Source organism: Pinus tabuliformis, chromosome 2_1 (assembly GCF_031772625.1).
Source record: "Pinus tabuliformis cultivar Carrire ecotype Pingquan chromosome 2_1, CPIR1, whole genome shotgun sequence".
NCBI classification, from domain to species: domain Eukaryota; kingdom Viridiplantae; phylum Streptophyta; class Pinopsida; order Pinales; family Pinaceae; genus Pinus; species Pinus tabuliformis.
In genome coordinates this window covers 917272521-917294391 of record NC_142299.1, presented here as the reverse complement: position 1 = coordinate 917294391, position 21871 = coordinate 917272521, and positions in this window count along the sequence as shown.

Sequence of the window (21871 nt, the reverse complement as noted above, 5' to 3'; positions counted from 1 at the left end):
CAAAATTACTGAACTAATTGTGTTCAAAATAATACCATGTGAATTTTGGAATCTTATTGCTACTAGTCTCTGACCCTCTGAATCTTTTGTGTTGCTGTTGACTTCAAAACTGTGCCATCTACATTGCTGCCAACCATGCTTTGCGCTGATCTGTCTCTAGTCTCAGGCTACTGCATCTATCTCTCTAACCAACCCACTGCATCATCTAACACTAAGTCCATCTCGCTACTGCTGAATCTTGGGCTCCCATAGAAAGGAATTGATCCAAGAGGTGGGTTCCTCAGGGATCCTGCCCACATGTAGTCCTCCTCACTACAGTTCTATATCACTCCATTTCTATTCTGGAGATGCGTGGGCACTCATGGAAAACTCATCTTCATCAATTTTTGCTTAGAAACCTTAGGATCATGTTTCTCATCCTTATTCTTTTGCTTCAAAGGACACTGGGATGTAAAATGGCCCATCTCACCACATATGAAACATTTCACCTTCGAAATGTCCTTCTTCCGCTTCTATTTTTGCTGTCTCTTTGATGTTATAGATGTTTTCTCCTCCTCCTCCTTCGTATTCGTACCACTCCTACTGCTTCCATTGACGTTGAATTTAACCATATCGCTCCTTAATTCTTCCTGTTGAAGGGGTACCCACATCTCCTTCCATGAAGGTAGTCTTTCCCTGCCCAATATACTTTGGACGAAGACTTGTCATTCATCCGAGACTCCATTCAGGGCTGTCCTTACCATCACGGTAGGCTAAGGAGTAGACCCCATTCCAACAAGCTGGTCTTTGGTGTCTTGAAGACGTAGAATATATGAGTTAACCCCTTATCCCTTCTGCATCAATGTTCGCTGCAACTTTTGTTCTAAGTATATCTTCTGCTGTTCGGAAGAACCTTCATACAGTGAAGACAAAGCTTCCCACATTTCTCGGGTTGTATCTTTGCCCTGTAAGTGTGAGACCACATGATCTCAAACTCCATCGAGTATGTACCTCTTCGCCTTTACGTTCTCAACCTTGTACTTCTTCTTCTCATCATTTTCTGCTGGAACAACAACAACACTCTTGACGTAAGCTTCGAGATCGTACTCCGCCATAATGGCTAAGATTCTAGTCTTCCATATGACATAGGTGGAAGCTCCTTCCAACGTGTCATGATCTTTGAGCCCATGTGATGCCATCCCACCTAAACTGTCGAACTAACTCCTCTATTCACTCTGTAGCACTGGTCTGCTACCTGGCAAGTGAAAAATTCAAACTTTTGGTGAAAAAATTCCTCTGAGGAGAAAATTCCCCTTCTATGCGCCTTCGATCTTTTTCGACGGATTTCTACCCTCGCAAAAACTGCACCCTTCAAGCACTGCGCTAAGGCTCTGCGTCACTCCCTCTGCTTATGCAACCTCACGAACCGAAAATCATACCTCTTTGTTGACTCTCTTAGAAAGAGATTTCCTCAGAATCTCTGCTTTCCTGTCACAGGACTTCACAATCCCTTCAAGGGGATTCAAATTGATGTCAAATTCAACTATTGGTCTCTCTTCTCAGCGCTGGATCTACTCTTCTTGTTTCAAAATAAATGCTCTGATACCATGTGAAAATTCCTATACTCAAAGAACCCCTACTGCAGCAAAACTGAACTTACTTCTCCTACTTGATTTTAATATACATTATTAAGTTATTTTTTGAAAAATATTGAAGTAAATTACTTCTACAGCCTACACCAATTTAATTTGATTACATGAAACAAGAAATTGATCAAAGAACAAGATACATAGGACACCATTATTTTTGGACGAAAGAGTCCCCGGAAAATCCCAATGTGGGAAAACAGGTGCAACAACTCTGAGGTTTTTATATTATTAAGTAGTGGTTTTGAATACAACGCTGGATGCCCTCCCAGAAATCCAGTTACAAAGAAAAATATAATGGCAAAAACTGAGTGAGATTACCTCACTTCACCTGATAGTTTCTGGCTGATCCGACAGCAGAATTGGAAAACCCCTGGCTATCTCTGCGTTGGCCTTGCGTAGGCCCTACGTCATCCTCAGAGGCTCTGCGTCAACCCTACGCTGTCTCTTCTGCCTCTTGGAGCTTCTGCATCAACCTCTCCTGGTCGTTTTGGCAGCTCCCCGACAGTTCCAGATTTCTGCATGAAGGCAACTTCCCTTCTGTGCTGACCCTTTTGGCTCTGTGTCAAGCTTACATGGGCCCAGACTGGCCCAGCGTCAATCCCTATAGGTGTTGCGCTGCCTCCACTAGTGGCTCTCTGCCTCTCTGCCTAGTATTCCTGAAATATCCCTGTCCCTTTGCTGCATAATGATCACTTAATTCGAATTTCTTAGCTTCCAAGCCCCATAAATTTTGAACTCTAGATCAGTTCGTTCTCTCAGTGTGTTCCTGAATGAACCCCAAGCCTCCTTCTTATACTTTTCTCATTGAGATTTCAACAGTCGATATTAAGTCTCTAATCAATGGCTAAGACTAAAAACTTGACTTGATCCACTTTATAGAACATTATCACCCATATTTTGATTAATACCCATTAATACCTTGACTTTCCTAAGTTTAGACTTAGGAACCCCATTAAAAATATTAATTATTTTAATAAAATACAATCCGGGTCGAATTTCACCAAATGGTTTTTGGGTTCTTTAGAACTCATGTGCCTTAGATTCTCCACCAATTTTCATGGCTTAAGCACATCTGATGCTACCAAAAACTAAAAACATATATATACATATATACACATTAGCATAATCATGATCACCACAAAATTACCAGATATCATAAGATCTAAGTTAAGAGAACTCCCTTTATTCATGCAATGCATGCACACCATTGAGAATAACAGTTCCCAACATATCCAAGGCATTTTACACCTCAAATCCATTAACCTTATCTTTCATGTTACCTTTCTCATGATTGTCCTACCACTGTCCATTTACCTCAATGGGCCCCACTAATCCAATCGACTATCATACTCTTGCCTTCAGCTACCCTTATACATGAATCGGGTTTCATCCGGGTCTTATCTTACCTATTCGAATTCATTCAACTCTCCCCGAGTTCCACTAACTTTCCTCTTTACCCAACCAGTCTGCAAGACCCTCAAAACATAAAAGGCAAGAACCAAAATAAACCAAGAAGAAAGCCATGAAAACCAATAGAAATATGACACCAAAAACAAAGTGGTATGGCCATACACTAGACATAAACAAAGAAACAATCAAGCACAACAAATCACGAAAGACCAAAAGCACAAGACTAGCAACAAACACCATGACTCAATCCCCATGGCTTCCCAATACTTCCAAAGGAAATCTCAACTTGAGCCTTCTCCAAGATTTCATGGAAGTCTCTTTGCCATGCAATTCCTTGTATCATACTGCCATAAACACATAACTATTAGTGTATAAATAAATATAACAATATACCACTTATCTTACCTTGTTGTGCCAAGCACATCACCTTGTAACTGAACACACATGTCAGCCACATGTTCTAAAGATCAAGACATCATATCTATTAATTTAGAATCAACATTTACCAAGTCTAACAACCATGTCATAATCAACAATCAACTCACATTCATCAGTCATAATACATAATGCTACAACTATCACCTACTTACACTCAAGTACATATCAACTGTTCTCAACACATATGTGTTAGTGCAACCATATCAAAACAAGATCATTCCTTCATGCAATCTCATAGATATAAACTCATATCATTCAACTGGTCAAACATTCAGATAAAAAATAGATGACATAATGAAACACATTCAAACACCAAATGACCGACATATGCAAACTCATACCTTAATGTATCTCAAGGGAGGTTATCTTGTCTACACAATCAATCTATATTAGCATGATATAACTTCACAACACATCAACTCAAACATAAATAAGGTCATGATATCCATAACAATAACTAACTAACATGTTCATATCATAAACTCATAAATAATTGTCATTCATGCATAACAATCACATATGCACAATCAGTGTAGATCATTATGACACAATATCACAAGCATATCGATTCATACTTAAATGTCATAACCCTAACCATATGCATAGGCATGTTCAAATTAGCATGATACATATAACATCTATCATACATGTAACCACAAAAACCATAGACTCACAAACATGTACACAACCCTAATGCTTATAATAATCATTAACCAACATACTTGCATGCCAAACATACAATACGTATATGAAGATCTGCTCTTACCCCAAAGTCTAGTGCTACAACCTCACTCTGATGATCTACATCTCATGCTCGATATCGGAAAAATGTCAGCCTCATATCATACCAATGGCATCATTATGACATACGTTACATGCAATGACCTCATGCACGACAACCTTAACCATGACAATGCATGCGTAACAACATGCATCTAGCCTATCTAGTCCAAGTGTTGAACCATGCTTTGATACCACCCTGTAACTGCCTCCTCCCACATTTACCCACTTTCACCAACTTGCCCAGGGTAAACATGAGCTGAGGGTCACTATGATAAGACTCAACCTCCTATATGACCTTAAGGAAATGGAGTCAACAAAACAAGACCTTACATACCTCCCTCAGGTGCTATAGGACCCCCAAGAGCTAATCCACCACTCTAGGAGCCCAACCCCTAAGTTAATCTATCATTTCAATGAATTAAACCCCCAGTCACTCCCATGACAAGGCATGCATGCGAGTGGAACCCTCCAGTTTCTCCCACAATGTCCGCAAGGGAGAGACTACAATCCTTTTTAGTTAGTTTTGTGCGAGAGACTACGAGATTTAAGCCAATTTTTTAGGGATAGTCTCTAAATCATTGTCCGTAACTTGATGATACTTTTCGAGACAATAAATGACACCAAGAAAAATACTCTAACACAAAACTTGATCAAAAACTTAGCCTAACCAAGCCCAACCATGACAGTCATTCCGTCAAACACATGATGAACATGCAACCTACAGGTCATGAATGCATATCTGAACATAGAGATCTGAAACTTATATGAGGTTTACCAAGGACTAATGCCTTCTCGCAATAGCTGCCATAGTACCATGCATTAACCAATCATTTATCTACCAAACATGATAAGAACCATAACTTAGATCTGCCATAAAACCATGCCTATAACCAACATATAACCAAATAAATAACGATGATAGAATAACCATTAAAGCCACATAATAACAAGTACATTTTCTCATCAAAAGCAAGAGAAACTTAGCTCTTATTGAACATAGGAAAAATCCAACTAGGTTTGGGACTTCCATGAACCACCCGACCATAGATTGGTTGAAACAAATTTTTCTTTTAGCCAATCACCCCCGTGCCATATTCCAAGCATGAATGTGGGATCTCATGAGATAAACCAATCTATAAACAACCAAGGAAATCCATAAGTTAAACCACCTCCACCCTCACCATACCGTGACCTCACCTAAACCAATGTCGAGATCACAAAACCAAACCGAGCTTGGATGCCTTAGAATTTCTTCTCCAGTACCTTGAGGAATTTTGTTGTCTCCACCCTCAGGCTTTACCGTGTATTCCACCATTACCGTTCAAGGGATTCCTAGACCTTTGGGATTTTTCTTGAGACCACCTCACCGAGATCCAAAATATTCAAACAATCCAAAGCTCCAACCAAGAAAAGTCCCATCACACCATGGCTATTCAGAAATGGCAAGGCTAGGCTAACATCCATTCTCGAATCCGGAAAAAAATCCATGGAAATGATAACAAAATAACCATATACCAACATGCACATACCATGCATGTCAAAACCAGCTAGAAAATCACACATGCAACATGTTACCTACAAGTATTCATGTTGAAGCTGCTTGATCTTTGCTTTCCTTGTCTTTCTTTTCTTTTCCTTTCCTTTCCTTGTTTTTCCTTTCCTTTCCTTGCTTGCTTACTTTCTTTCGCCTCTTGGTGCTTTCTCCTCTTAGAGACAAATTCTAACACTAAATTGACAAAAGGACGTGAACTGATCCTCAGAATCCTTTTTATTAATGAGACCTCTATTTTCTTCAATTTTTCCTTATTTTCCTTCATTTTCCTCCTCACATGCAACCTGTGACCCTTCACCTTCCTTTTCTCCCGATTTCCATTATTTTCATAAATAAATGTCAAATAATGTCACTTTTCCTTTCCAAAGCCTTTGTCATTGCCTTTTCCAATTTCCCTTAGCCATAATAAACCGAAATGAACACCCATTGGATCATCAGTAATCATCCATGACTAGTTTACGGCTTACTGAGTCCTTTTACTTTCTTATGTGGTGTCTAGTTTATGTTTGTGTTGTCATTATGTCTAACTTAGTAATCTCATGCTATCTTTTTGTAAAGGGTGATGTGGCTCAAGTGTTTTTATCTAAAGAAAGACACCCTATTTTTTGGACCATGAAAAATATCTAATATATCCCATTTTCATGTATTTAGAGTGAGGCATTTTGTTGAATATATTTCAGTCAAAGTTTTGAAAACTTGCCATTGTAAAAAGTTATGTAATTTTTTCATCTATAGAAAATCATAGACATATTTACCAAAAAAAATAGTTAACTCTTAGTCTCAATACAGTTTGAAAAAGTAGTTACCCATTTTATTTTTGTTGAGCCTAGAGGCTCATTCTACAACAGTGTGATGCCTCTCTACAACTCACTATAATGTGTAACTCTATCAATGTTAACTCCGTATTTAAAATAAATCTATACTAGTATACTTATTTCAGTGACCCAATCTTATGGTGTATAAGACTCGCTATTTAATAAATATTGAAAATAACACACCATGGACTGTCAGTATACTCTGGCTACAGAAATGTCACATATCTACTTTAATAAACACACATATTTTTTTTTTTTTTTTTTATATACTAATGAAGCCTACACTTCATTATAAGCCTGATTATAAGTGCCACCACCTCGCATATAAATGTAACCTACGTAGTCTATGGTGTGGCAGGTAATATTTATCATATATTGGTTTAATAATTGTTTATCCCTAAACTTTATTATATCACGGATGCGGCGGCATAAGAACCTTATGATTCCTCCTCGCCTGTATCAAGGCTGTCCTGCCCATGACTGTTGGCGTTCTATGTGTTTGACACTTGGCGATAGTATTGACCCTCACCATCCTGTTCACGTGGCTGAGGTAAGGTTGTCAAATCTGGAATTCTCCCGCGCTTTGCATCTGGGCATTGGTGCCTTGATCAACGGCTTGTTGGCTCTGCATGAGATCAAGGGCCACGAATGCTCCACGTTACCTCTGTTGGCAGGCAGGGTATATACGCGACCCCTTCCGGATTCTTCGAGGCTTTTGTCATTCTGCTTGGCGCTCCACAACTTCTCCGCTCCGTTTCACTTCTGCATGGGATGTTCTTCTGAGTTTCGCGCGGAGTTCCTCCATTATACCAGGCCTGCATGCCTTCTCTGGCGAGATTCCGTTCCATGGTTCCTCGCCCTTGAATCAGCCAGGTAATGATCTTTCAGTTTATTAAGGTTTTGGACATAATTTTGGTTTATCTGTTATGAGGTATAGTAATCCCCTTAATCCCTGGCATGACAGGTTGCATACGGCGATTTCCGGATTTGATGGTGTTGGAGGATTCTTCCAGATGTATTCCACTGAATTTGCTCAGGTATTTATTCCCAAACAGATGTTTGAGTCTTGGTTGTTTCTGTTTCATCTCGCCACTGGTTACCAGGGGTTATCCTCTGTGTCAAAGCAGGCCCCAACCTTATCCTTGCACGGTTGGCCGCAAATTACGATGGACGGATGCTCTCGTTCCGGTTCCATACGTTCTGGTCTGGCTAAGGACTATTGGGTGATACTTGCTTGCGGCGGTTTTGGGGATTTACCTCTAGTTTACAAGGCTGAAGTTTTTGTTTAAATTTGTGAATCATCTGTATATATATTGTAGCTGTCAATGTACTGTAACTATACAGAAGCTCTGGTTTTCAAGCCAGCTCGCTTGTTTTCCATCTTGGATTTATATGGCTGGACGGCCAATACTTAATGTAACCCATTTGACTTACCCTTTGCATTTACTGTTAAACGAGGTGTTACGAAATATATATAGGGTTTGAAGTTTCCAGGTTTAGCATTACAAGTTCTCATTCTATTCTTTCTTATTCATTTACAGTGAATGCGTTTTGCTTACAGAATGTATTAAGGGTTTTTTTTCCGTTTTATCAATGGGTTTAACAGTCATGCATATATGTATTATCGGACTGTCGCGCCTGCCTCTAATTGCCATAGAGGTATGGTCGACCGTTCTGGGTTTTCTCCATAACCCAAGACTCTGAGGTTCTGAATTAAATCATGACTGTAGTTTTCTATTAATTTGTTCCTCGTTCGTATGGAATCGTTGGTATTTTACTTGTTGTATTTAAATACCGTCACTGTATTGTCATGCATGTCCGCATGAATATTATAGCATGGATCTTACTCCTTGTAATGATATGCGTAATTACTGTTGCAATCTTCAAAGAAATTGTTCTATGTTATATATCAACCTTCAATTCAAGGTAATATTCCGGTTTACCTCTCGGCTCAGAATTCGGTTGTTTGTTTATTTAACTCACGGGTTCCGGCCTTCGCCCGATACTGTGAGATCTCCAGAATCTCGTTGATACGCTCCGACCTGGTTCGGTTTGCAATGATTCTTTTAATCCTTAATACCCTTATTGTTTATTTGCTTTTAAAAGTCTGCTTCTTGGAAATATATAACAGTTTACGGGTATGAATAATCGTATTGCTTCAAGATTTACTTGGTATTGTCTAGCTTACAGTGAGCATTAAGGTCAAGATACTGTTTTGACCCAGAACTCCATTCTTTTATATAAAGCCGAGTTCTTGATTTGGGTCTCCCTCTGACTGTAACCTGTTAGTCTAGTAGGGATAAGGCTTATTCTCGAAATGCACCGATTTCTTTTGTTCAGGTATTCTCAATTCTTTATCTTTGAGTTCTACAGATACGCTCACTGTAATTTTTGGACAGAATATATAATGACACTATCTTTTGATTCTTTTACAGCAAATGGTTTGTATCTGTGTACAGTTAATCTCAGTTTATACTATCTTTGATTTATACAACAACATCGTGCTAATCTCAGTTTAAACTATCTTTAAAATTCGTACAGCAACATTGCCTATAACTTGTACAGATAGTTATACCCATATTATATACTGTTCACAACTGCTGCACAGATAATAACAGTCATTCTATAAATTACACAGATAACTATGGGGACATAAGGGTTCTGCTACTTACCTGGTCTCCTCTGATAAGGTGAGTCTGGAACCAGTCTCCTGCCAAATCTCTGTGTAAGCTTGTTATCCACCCAACCGTGAGATCAGTCTTTCTAGACCTGAGTCTCCCCCCAAGCTTCCGCTTACCGGATCATTATCCTCAGTAAGCCAGCACTGTGTGCTCGACTATCTGGTCCTTACCAGACTTAGTCCATCTAGGGTTTTTTCTTCCCTTTCTCTTTTTTCCTCTGCCTGTCTCTACAGCCCAGAGTTCTTTCCACTAACCTCTCTTTTTCCTGGAAACCCTTCCAGTTAGAGTAGGTAGTTATTTCTAGTTTTGTTAACTAACTTTCTTTCCGAGTTACCTTTTGGGAATTCAAATACTTTCATAAGTAATTCTTTTAATCATTACTTTAGTGCACATATAAAATCAACAGAATATTCTCAAAAGAATTCAATCCTTCAATATCATTCTAACTCAGTTTTTACTGTAGTAACTTTTAATAATTACATTTTTACGGGGTCATCACATCTCCCCCTCCTGAGATTGGACATCGTCCCGATGTCTAGTGTCTCCAAATAGTTCCAGGTAAGCTTTCCGAAAAAGCTCTTCGTCTTCCCAAGTAGCCTCTTCAGGCCCATAGTGCTGCCACTGCACTTTAATTTGGGTAATAACCCGCTTTCGCAACTGCACTTCTCTCCGGTCGAGAATGCCTAGCGGCTCAACCAGGACCTCTCCTTCCGGTTCGACCTGCAAATAAGAACAGTATCAGTCTTTTGTTCCAGATACATTTTCAATTAGTTCAATTAAAACAATCCTTACCCGTATATCTTGCCACTTGATCACATGCTTAGGGTCATAGATATACTTTTTAAGCATGGATACATGGAAGACATTATGAATTCTAATGTGGCTCGGCAAGGCTAGCTGGTAAGCTACTGGCCCAACCCTGGCCAAGACCTGAAAAGGTCCGAAGTAACGGGGTGCCAGTTTAGCACAACTGCTCCATTGCAGAGTACTTTTCCTGGCTTGAATTTTGATGTAAACGTGATCGCCCACCTGATACTCTTTGAACCTTCTTTTCCGGTCTGCAAAATTTTTCTGCCGATCTTGAGCGGCCTTCAGGTTGGCTCGCACCTTTTTGACCATGTCCTCCATTTCTTTGAGCATTTCTGGACCCAATCTTAATTTGTCCTCCGGGCCACTCCAATTTGAGGGCGTTCGACATTTTCGTCCATACAAGACTTCAAATGGAGACATATGAACCGATGTGTGATATCCATTGTTGTAAGCGAATTCCACCAAGTGCAAATAGTCTTCCCATTGTGTCGGTTTTTGCATGACACATGCCCTCAACATGTCCTCCACAATCTGATTTACTCTTTCCGTCTGCCCATCAGTCTGGGGATGGTAAGCTGTACTAAAATTCAGCTGTGTACCCAATTCCGCAAATAGCGCTCTCCAAAAGGCAGATGTAAACTTTACATCCCAATCTGATATTATGGTCTTTGGGAGTCCATGAAGTCTGAACACATTTTGCATGAAAATGTGTGCAATTTGCACTGCCCGGTAGGTGGATTGCACTGGTATAAAGTGTGCCGCCTTACTTAGCTTATCTACCACTACCATAATAGAGTCATTGTTCCTCTTGGTTTTAGGCAGCCCAGTTATAAAGTCCATTGATATAACTTCCCATTTCCATTCTGGGATGGGCAGGGGTTGCAGTAATCCAGCTGGATGTTGGTGCTCCGTCTTGATCTACTGACACTCCAAACATCGCACTAAATACTCAGCCACTTGCTTTTTCATTCCCGGCCAGTAATATTCCTTCCGAAGTGCAGTCAGCATTTTCTGGTACCCGGGATGACCAGCGTAGTGACTGGTATGAAACTCATTCAAGATTAAATTTTTGAGGCTGTTGTCATTTGGTACAAACAATCGTTTCTTGTAAAGCAACATTCCATCCCTGCTAACTTCATATTCCTGCTGACTTCCCTCGCTGGAAAGTGGCATTTTCCGCTTCATTTGTTGGTATTCAGCATCTTGGCTTGCTGCTGTTTTCATCGTTTCCCGTAAGGAATTTTCCCAGCTACTGAATGTAATTTCATACAAACATTGTACCTTTCGACTTAGTGCGTCGGCTACACGATTTTCCTTTCCCTTCAGATGTTTAATGTCAAAGTCGAACCCACTTAAGAAATCTGCCCAACGGGCTTGTCTTGCATTCAGTGTGGGCTGACTAAAATAATTTGTTAAGCTGTGATGATCTGTTCATAACAGAAATTTCCTTCCTAGAAGGTAGTGTCGCCACATCTTAAGCGCATGTATGACAGCTGCCAACTCCAAGTCATAGGCAGAATACTTCTGCTCATGTTCTTTCAATTTTCTTGATTCATAGGCTATCACTCTTCCTTCTTGCATTAACACACCTCCGACGCCTTCTCTGCTGGCATCGGTACATACCACATAGTCCTTGTTCGGATCAGCTATACTTAAAATAGGAGCAGACGTGAGTAATTGCTTAAGCTTCTCAAAACTTTGTTGACATTCAGAACTCCATTTGAATGACCTCCCTTTCTTTTGCAAGGACGTGATAGGATATGCCACCCTCGAAAAGCCTTCCACAAATCTTCTGTAATATCCCGCCAATCCCATGAAGGATCTGATATCCGCCACATCTTTTGGCACAGGCCAATCCAGTATGGTTTTTATTTTCTCAGGATCCACGGCAATCCCTTCCTTTGTAATCACATGACCCAAATACTAAATTTCCTCTTTATAGAAATCGCATTTGCTGAGCTTAGCGTACAACTGATGTTCTCGCAAAGTTTGCAGCACCACCCGGAGATGTTCCTCATGCTCCTCCATGGAGCGAGAATAAATCAGAATGTCATCAATGAATATTAGTACAAACTTGTCTAAAAATTGATGGAACACGCTGTTCATTAAACACATGAATGTGGCGGGTGCATTAGTCAAACCAAAAGGCAGCACTACAAACTCGTAGTGCCCATACCGGGTCCTGAAGGCTGTTTTAGCAATATCTTCTTCTTTAATTCTGATTTGATGGTAACCAGATCGCAAATCAATTTTAGAAAATACTGTCGCCCCCTTGACTTGATCAAACAGCTCATCGATCCGAGGTAAGGGATATTTATTTTTAATTGTGAGCTTGTTCAGCTGCCGGTAATCAATACGCATTCGAAGAGTTCCGTCTTTCTTCCTGACAAACAATACCGGAGCTCCCCAGGGAGATACACTAGGGCAGATATAATTTTTATCCAGCAATTCTTGTAGTTGAATTTTCAGCTCAGTCAACTCAGGTACACTCATTCTATAAGGTGTCCGCGAAACTGGAGCAACTCCTGGTATTAGCTCAATGGTGAAGTCTATATCCCTCTTTGGAGGTAGTCCAGGAATTTCCTCCGGAAACACATCTGTGAACTCATTTATTATCGGGAGGTGATCCAGCGGGTTTACCTTATTCTTAGTTTCTGCATAGCCCACCTGAATAGCATACACTTGGCATCTATTCCAGATGCATTTTGCCAGCTGAGATGCAGTGATTGGCCGGACATGAACTGGTCGTTTAATTCCCTGCATTTCTTGTTCTACTCCAGCATCATCCTTGTACCGTATAACCTTTGTTTTGCAGTTCACTAAAGCCCAATGCTTTTCTAGCCAGTCCATCCCAATTAGGACATCATAGGACCCGAGGGGAAGCATGTTCAGGTCTGCCACCACTGGCTGTCCTGCTATCACTATAGGGCAGCTTTTGACCTTTGCCATTACTCGTCTTTTGGTCCCTGTAGCTAGCTGTACCAGCCAAGGATTCTTGAATTTTTCAGGCTGCAATTTACACTGTTCAACTATCTTTGGACTAATATAACTTAAAGTAGCTCCAGGATCAATTAGAACAGAGATGGAAAGGTCTAAAATTTTACCTTCAAACTCTACCATGGTGGGCTGGTATTCTGCCTGGCGGTCGTCCAAGGCTGCGTTAATTCTTGGCATACTTCGTCCTACGTCACCCACGGTTGATGCCTCATGAATCTGGGATATCTGGTCAGTTCCCTTCCTTTGCGGACAATTCTTGACATAGTGCGGTCCACCACAACCCCAACACTGCACTGGGGGTCTGGTTGTTCCCTCGGTATCCATCTTGGCGGGTTGTTCACTCATTCTGGTTTCACCGATGGACTTGGACCTGAATGCACTTCTCGGTGCTGCTCTACTGTTTTGGCCCTTGCTGCTTCCTTTGATTCCACCGCTTCGACTCCCCCTATTATTTCCAACAACTTTACTATTCTTTTTCTCATTCCATTTTCTGTTGGCACTGTCCCCTTTCTGTTTGTTCTGCTGATAGCAGATTCTGGCCTTGCGAATCGCTTCATCCATGGTTCTAGGATTGTCAAATTCAATCCTTTCCCTCATATACATGGGTAGACTGCTAACAAACCGCTGCACCTTGGCTTTTTCTTCTTTAAGGTAGGGTACATAGCGGAGCAAAGATGTGAAACGATTGATGAACTCATCCATAGTCTGCTGTCCCAATCGCAGATCATGGAATTCCTTTGCCTTTTCATCATAAAACCGTTCCGTCAAGTATCTCTCCTTAAAATATTTCTGGAATTTTTCCCATGTTATGGTTCGTTCAGTTACCCCTTTAACGATTTTTACTTCCTCCCACCACAGTGTCGCCTTCCCTTGTAACTGGAAGATGGCCAATCGTGCCTTCAAGTTATGATCATATTCATATAACTGAAAATATTTATTCATATAACTGAAAATATTTATTCATATTGATTAGCCATGCCTCAGCTGCTTCCTCTTGTTCCCCATCGTAGTGTGGGGGTTTAATCTTCCGAAATTCCCCTTGTAATTCCACCTTTTGGCGCTTTGAGGTCTGCTGTTCTGATGCGTTATCAGATTGATCCTCTCCTTCTTCAGGGATTTCAGATTCTGCTGGGTAACGATGCTCCTCCGTCATTCTCTGTTGTTCTGCGCTGGGGTTAGCTAGTGGCGGGTTCTGTTTATCAGACAAACTTTTTAGAATCCTTTCCTGCTCCATTGTCAATCGTGCATTATCCTCCCGCAGCCGAGCCATTTCATTCTTCAGCTCTTGAACTGTTTCTAGTATGGCCAGGTTCGTGCTGCGGGTCTCCTCACCCAGCTGTACCCACAACTCTGGGTTATCTCCAAAATTTGTTGCAGGCCCCCAATTGGCTGCAGGCCTGTGCGGTGCGCTGCCAGACCCCTGCATGCTAACTATTACTTGTGGTACCTTTGTTGCTCTTTTCCTTCTTCTTGACTAGCCTGTACCTGGCCTGGTCTGGTCATGAAACATATAACATTGTGAGCTACCTGCACAATTTTGTTACCCCAAAAAGATTATTAATGTCATAATGACCTTCTCATCTTTTAATACTTATTCACATCCCAGAGGCCACAGTATGGATAATCTGGGCTCTGATACCAATTGTCACATATCTACTTTAATAAACACACATAAAATAAAATAAAATTTTATATACTAATGAAGCCTAAACTTCATTATAAGCCTGATTATAAGTGCCACCACCTCGCATATAAATGTAACCTACGTAGTCTATGGTGTGGTAGGTAATATTTATCATATATTGGTTTAATAATTGTTTATCCCTAAACTTTATTATATCACGTATGCGGCGGCATAAGAACCTTATGATTCCTCCTCGCGTGTATCAAGGCTGTCCTGCCCATGACTGTTGGCGTTCTATGTGTTTGACACTTGGCGATAGTATTGACCCTCACCGTCCTGTTCACGTGGCTGAGGTAAGGTTGTCAAATCTGGAATTCTCCCGCGCTTTGCATCTGGGCATTGGTGCCTTGATCAACGGCTTGTTGGCTCTGCATGAGATCAAGGGCCACGAATGCTCCACGTTACCTCTGTTGGCAGGCAGGGTATATACGCGACCCCTTCCGGATTCTTCGAGGCTTTTGTCATTCTGCTTGGCGCTCCACAACTTCTCCGCTCCGTTTCACTTCTGCATGGGATGTTCTTCTGAGTTTCGCGCGGAGTTCCTCCATTATACCAGGCCCGCATGCCTTCTCTGGCGAGATTCCGTTCCATGGTTCCTCGCCCTTGAATCAGCCAGGTAATGATATTTCAGTTTATTAAGGTTTTGGACATAATTTTGGTTTATCTGTTACGAGGTATAGTAATCCCCTTAATCCCTGGCATGACAGGTTGCATACGGCGATTTCCGGATTTGATGGTGTTGGAGGATTCTTCCAGATGTATTCCGCTGAATTTGCTCAGGTATTTATTCCCAAACAGATGTTTGAGTCCTGGTTGTTTCTGTTTCATCTCGCCACTGGTTACCAGGGGTTATCCTCTGTGTCAAAGCAGGCCCCAACCTTATCCTTGCACGGTTGGCCGCAGATTACGATGGACGGATGCTCTCGTTCCGGTTCCATACGTTCTGGTCTGGCTAAGGACTATTGGGTGATACCTGGTTGCGGCGGTTTTGGGGATTTACCTCTAGTTTACAAGGCTGAAGTTTTTGTTTAAATTTGTGAATCATCTGTATATATATTGTAACTGTCAATGTACTGTAACTATACAGAAGCTCTGGTTTTCAAGCCAGCTCGCTTGTTTTCCATCTTGGATTTATATGGCTGGACGACCAATACTTAATGTAACCCATTTTGCGTTATGCTATGACTTACCCTTTGCATTTACTGTTAAACGAGGTGTTACGAAATATATATAGGGTTTGAAGTTTCCAGGTTTAGCATTACAAGTTCTCATTCTATTCTTTCTTATTCATTTACAGTGAATGCGTTTTGCTTACAGAATGTATTAAGGGTTTTTTTCCGTTTTATCAATGGGTTTAACAGTCATGCATATATGTATTATCGGACTGTCGCGCCTGCCCCTAATTGCAATAGAGGTATGGTCGACCGTTCTGGGTTTTCTCCATAACCCAAGACTCTGAGGTTCTGAATTAAATCATGACTGTAGTTTTCTATTAATTTGTTCCTCGTTCGTATGGAATCGTTGGTATTTTACTTGTTGTATTTAAATACCGTCACTGTATTGTCATGCATGTCCGCATGAATATTATAGCATGGATCTTACTCCTTGTAATGATATACGTAATTACTGTTGCAATCTTCAAAGAAATTGTTCTATGTTATATATCAACCTTCAATTCAAGGTAATATTCCGGTTTACCTCTCGGCTCAGAATTCGGTTGTTTATTTATTTAACTCACGAGTTCCGGCCTTCGCCCGATACTGTGAGATCTCTAGAATCTTGTTGATACGCTCCGACCTGGTTCGGTTTGCAATGATTCTTTTAATCCTTAATACCCTTATTGTTTATTTGTTTTTAAAAGTCTGCTTCTTGGAAATATATAACAGTTTACGGGTATGAATAATCGTATTGCTTCAAGATTTACTTGGTATTGTCTAGCTTACAGTGAGCATTAAGGTCAAGATACTGTTTTGACCCAGAACTCCATTCTTTTATATAAAGCCGAGTTCTTGATTTGGGTCTCCCTCTGACTGTAACCTGTTAGTCTAGTAGGGATAAGGCTTATTCTCGAAATGCACCGATTTCTTTTGTTCAGGTATTCTCAATTCTTTATCTTTGAGTTCTACAGATACGCTCACTGTAATTTTTGGACAGAATATATAATGACACTATCTTTTGATTCTTTTACAGCAAATGGTTTGTATCTGTGTACAGTTAATCTCAGTTTATACTATCTTTGATTTATACAGCAACATCGTGCTAATCTCAGTTTAAACTATCTTTAAAATTCGTACAGCAACATTGCCTATAACTTGTACAGATAGTTATACCCATATTATATACTGTTCACAACTGCTGCACAGATAATAACAGTCATTCTATAAATTACACAGATAACTATGGGGACATAAGGGTTCCGCTACTTACCTGGTCTCCTCTGATAAGGTGAGTCTGGAACCAGTCTCCTGCCAAATCTCTGTGTAAGCTTGTTATCCACCCAACCGTGAGATCAGTCTTTCTAGACCTGAGTCTCCCCCCAAGCTTCCGCTTACCGGATCATTATCCTCAGTAAGCCAGCACTGTGTGCTCGACTATCTGGTCCTTACCAGACTTAGTCCATCTAGGGTTTTTTCTTCCCTTTCTCTTTTTTCCTCTGCCTGTCTCTACAGCCCATAGTTCTTTCCACTAACCTCTCTTTTTCCTGGAAACCCTTCCAGTTAGAGTAGGTAGTTATTTCTAGTTTTGTTAACTAACTTTCTTTCCCAGTTACCTTTTGGGAATTCAAATACTTTCATAAGTAATTCTTTTAATCATTACTTTAGTGCACATATAAAATCAACAGAATATTCTCAAAAGAATTCAATCCTTCAATATCATTCTAACTCAGTTTTTACTGTAGTAACTTTTAATAATTACATTTTTACGGGGTCATCACATCTCCCCCTCCTGAGATTGGACATCGTCCCGATGTCTAGTGTCTCCAAACAGTTCCGGGTAAGCTTTCCGAAAAAGCTCTTCGTCTTCCCAAGTAGCCTCTTCAGGCCCATAGTGCTGCCACTGCACTTTAATTTGGGTAATAACCCGCTTCCGCAACTGCACTTCTCTCCGGTCGAGAATGCTCAGCGGCTCGACTAGGACCTCTCCTTCCGGTTCGACCTGCAAATAAGGACAGTATCAGTCTTTTGTTCCAGATACATTTTCAATTAGTTCAATTAAAACAATCCTTACCCGTATATCTTGCCACTTGATCACATGCATAGGGTCATAGATATACTTTTTAAGCATGGATACATGGAAGACATTATGAATTCTAATGTGGCTCGGCAAGGCTAGCTGGTAAGCTACTGGCCCAACCCTGGCCAAGACCTGAAAAGGTCCGAAGTAACGGGGCGCCAGTTTAGCACAACTGCTCCATTGCAGAGTACTTTTCCTGGCTTGAATTCTGATGTAAACGTGATCCCCCACCTGATACTCTTTGAACCTTCTTTTCCAGTCTGCAAAATTTTTCTGCCGATCTTGAGCAGCCTTCAGGTTGGCTCGCACCTTTTTGACCATGTCCTCCATTTCTTTGAGCATTTCTGGACCCAATCTTAATTTGTCCTCCGGGCCACTCCAATTTGAGGGCGTTCGAAATTTTCGTCCATACAAGACTTCAAATGGAGACATCTGAATCGATGTGTGATATCCATTGTTGTAAGCGAATTCCACCAAGTGCAAATAGTCTTCCCATTGTGTCGGTTTTTGCATGACACATGCCCTCAACATGTCCTCCACAATCTGATTTACTCTTTCCGTCTGCCCATCAGTCTGGGGATGGTAAGCTGTACTAAAATTCAGCTGTGTACCCAATTCCGCAAATAGCGCTCTCCAAAAGGCAGATGTAAACTTTACATCCCAATCTGATATTATGGTCTTTGGGAGTCCATGAAGTCTGAACACATTTTGCATGAAAATGTGTGCAATTTGCACTGCCCGGTAGGTGGATTGCACTGGTATAAAGTGTGCCGCCTTACTTAGCTTATCTACCACTACCATAATAGAGTCATTGTTCCTCTTGGTTTTAGGCAGCTCAGTTATAAAGTCCATTGATATAACTTCCCATTTCCATTCTGGGATGGGCAGGGGTTGCAGTAATCCAGCTGGATGTTGGTGCTCCGTCTTGATCTGCTGACACTCCAAACATCGTGCTAAATACTCAGCCACTTGCTTTTTCATTCCCGGCCAGTAATATTCCTTCCGAAGTGCAGTCAGCATTTTCTGGTACCCGGGATGACCAGCGTAGTGACTGGTATGAAACTCATTCAAGATTAAATTTTTGAGGCTGTTGTCATTTGGTACAAACAATCGTTTCTTGTAAAGCAACATTCCATCCCTGCTAACTTCATATTCCTGCTGACTTCCCTCGCTGGAAAGTGGCATTTGCCGCTTCATTTGTTGGTATTCAGCATCTTGGCTTGCTGCTGTTTTCATCGTTTCCCGTAAGGAATTTTCCCAGCTACTGAATGTAATTTCATACAAACATTGTACCTTTCGACTTAGTGCGTCGGCTACACGATTTTCCTTTCCCTTCAGATGTTTAATGTCAAAGTCGAACCCACTTAAGAAATCTGCCCAACGGGCTTGTCTTGCATTCAGTGTGGGCTGACTAAAATAATTTGTTAAGCTGTGATGATCTGTTAATAACAGAAATTTCCTTCCTAGAAGGTAGTGTCGCCACATCTTAAGCGCATGTATGACAGCTGCCAACTCCAAGTCATAGGCAAAATACTTCTGCTCATGTTCTTTCAATTTTCTTGATTCATAGGCTATCACTCTTCCTTCTTGCATTAACACACCTCCGACGCCTTCTCTGCTGGCATCGGTACATACCACATAGTCCTTGTTCGGATCAGCTATACTTAAAACAGGAGCAGACGTGAGTAATTGCTTAAGCTTCTCAAAACTTTGTTGACATTCAGAACTCCATTTGAATGACCTCCCTTTCTTTTGCAAGGACGTGATAGGATATGCCACCCTCGAAAAGCCTTCCACAAATCTTCTGTAATATCCCGCCAATCCCATGAAGGATCTGATATCCGCCACATCTTTTGGCACAGGCCAATCCAGTATGGTTTTTATTTTCTCAGGATCCACGGCAATCCCTTCCTTTGTAATCACATGACCCAAATACTGAATTTCCTCTTTATAGAAATCGTGTTTGCTGAGCTTAGCGTACAACTGATGTTCTCGCAAAGTTTGCAGCACCACCCGGAGATGTTCCTCATGCTCCTCCATGGAGTGAGAATAAATCAGAATGTCATCAATGAATATTAGTACAAACTTGTCTAAAAATTGATGGAACACGCTGTTCATTAAACACATGAACGTGGCGGGTGCATTAGTCAAACCAAAAGGCAGCACTACAAACTCGTAGTGCCCATACCGGGTCCTGAAGGCTGTTTTAGCAATATCTTCTTCTTTAATTCTGATTTGATGGTAACCAGATCGCAAATCAATTTTAGAAAATACTGTCGCCCCCTTGACTTGATCAAACAGCTCATCGATCCGAGGTAAGGGATATTTATTTTTAATTGTGAGCTTGTTCAGCTGCCGGTAATCAATACACATTCGAAGAGTTCCGTCTTTCTTCCTGACAAACAATACCGGAGCTCCCCAGGGAGATACACTAGGGCGGATATAATTTTTATCCAGCAATTCTTGTAGTTGTATTTTCAGCTCAGTCAACTCAGGTACACTCATTCTATAAGGTGTCCGCGAAACTGGAGCAGCTCCTGGTATTAGCTCAATGGTGAAGTCTATATCCCTCTTTGGAGGTAGTCCAGGAATTTCCTCCGGAAACACATCTGCGAACTCATTTATTATCGGGAGGTGATCCAGCGGGTTTACCTTATTCTTAGTTTCTGCATAGCCCACCTGAATAGCATACACTTGGCATCTATTCCGGATGCATTTTGCCAGCTGAGATGCAGTGATTGGCCGGACCTGAACTGGTCGTTTAATTCCCTGCATTTCTTGTTCTACTCCAGCATCATCCTTGTACCGTATAACCTTTGTTTTGCAGTTCACTAAAGCCCAATGCTTTTCTAGCCAGTCCATCCCAATTAGGACATCATAGGACCCGAGGGGAAGCATGTTCAGGTCTGCCACCACTGGCTGTCCTGCTATCACTATAGGGCAGCTTTTGACCTTTGCCATTACTCGTCTTTTGGTCCCTGTAGCTAGCTGTACCAGCCAAGGATTCTTGAATTTTTCAGGCTGCAATTTACACTGTTCAACTATCTTTGGACTAATATAACTTAAAGTAGCTCCAGGATCAATTAATACAGAGATGGAAAGGTCTAAAATTTTACCTTCAAACTCTACCATGGTGGGCTGGTATTTTGCCTGGCGGTCGTCCAAGGCTGCGTTAATTCTTGGCATACTTCGTCCTACGTCACCCACGGTTGATGCCTCATGAATCTGGGATATCTGGTCAGTTCCCTTCCTTTGCGGACAATTCTTGACATAGTGCGGTCCACCACAATCCCAGCACTGCACTGGGGGTCTGGTTGTTCCCTCGGTATCCATCTTGGCGGGTTGTTCACTCATTCTGGTTTCACCGATGGACTTGGACCTGAATGCACTTCTCGGTGCTGCTCTACTGTTTTGGCCCTTGCTGCTTCCTTTGATTCCACCGCTTCGACTCCCCCTATTATTTCCAACAACTTTACTATTCTTTTTCTCATTCCATTTTCTGTTGGAACTGTCCCCTTTCTGTTTGTTCTGCTGATAGCAGATTCTGGCCTTGCGAATCGCTTCATCCATGGTTCTAGGATTGTCAAATTCAATCCTTTCCCTCATATACATGGGTAGACTGCTAACAAACCGCTGCACCTTGGCTTTTTCTTCTTTAAGGTAGGGTACATAGCGGAGCAAAGATGTGAAACGATTGATGAACTCATCCATAGTCTGCTGTCCCAATCGCAGATCATGGAATTCCTTTACCTTTTCATCATAAAACCGTTCCGTCAAGTATCTCTCCTTAAAATATTTCTGGAATTTTTCCCATGTTATGGTTCGTTCAGTTACCCCTT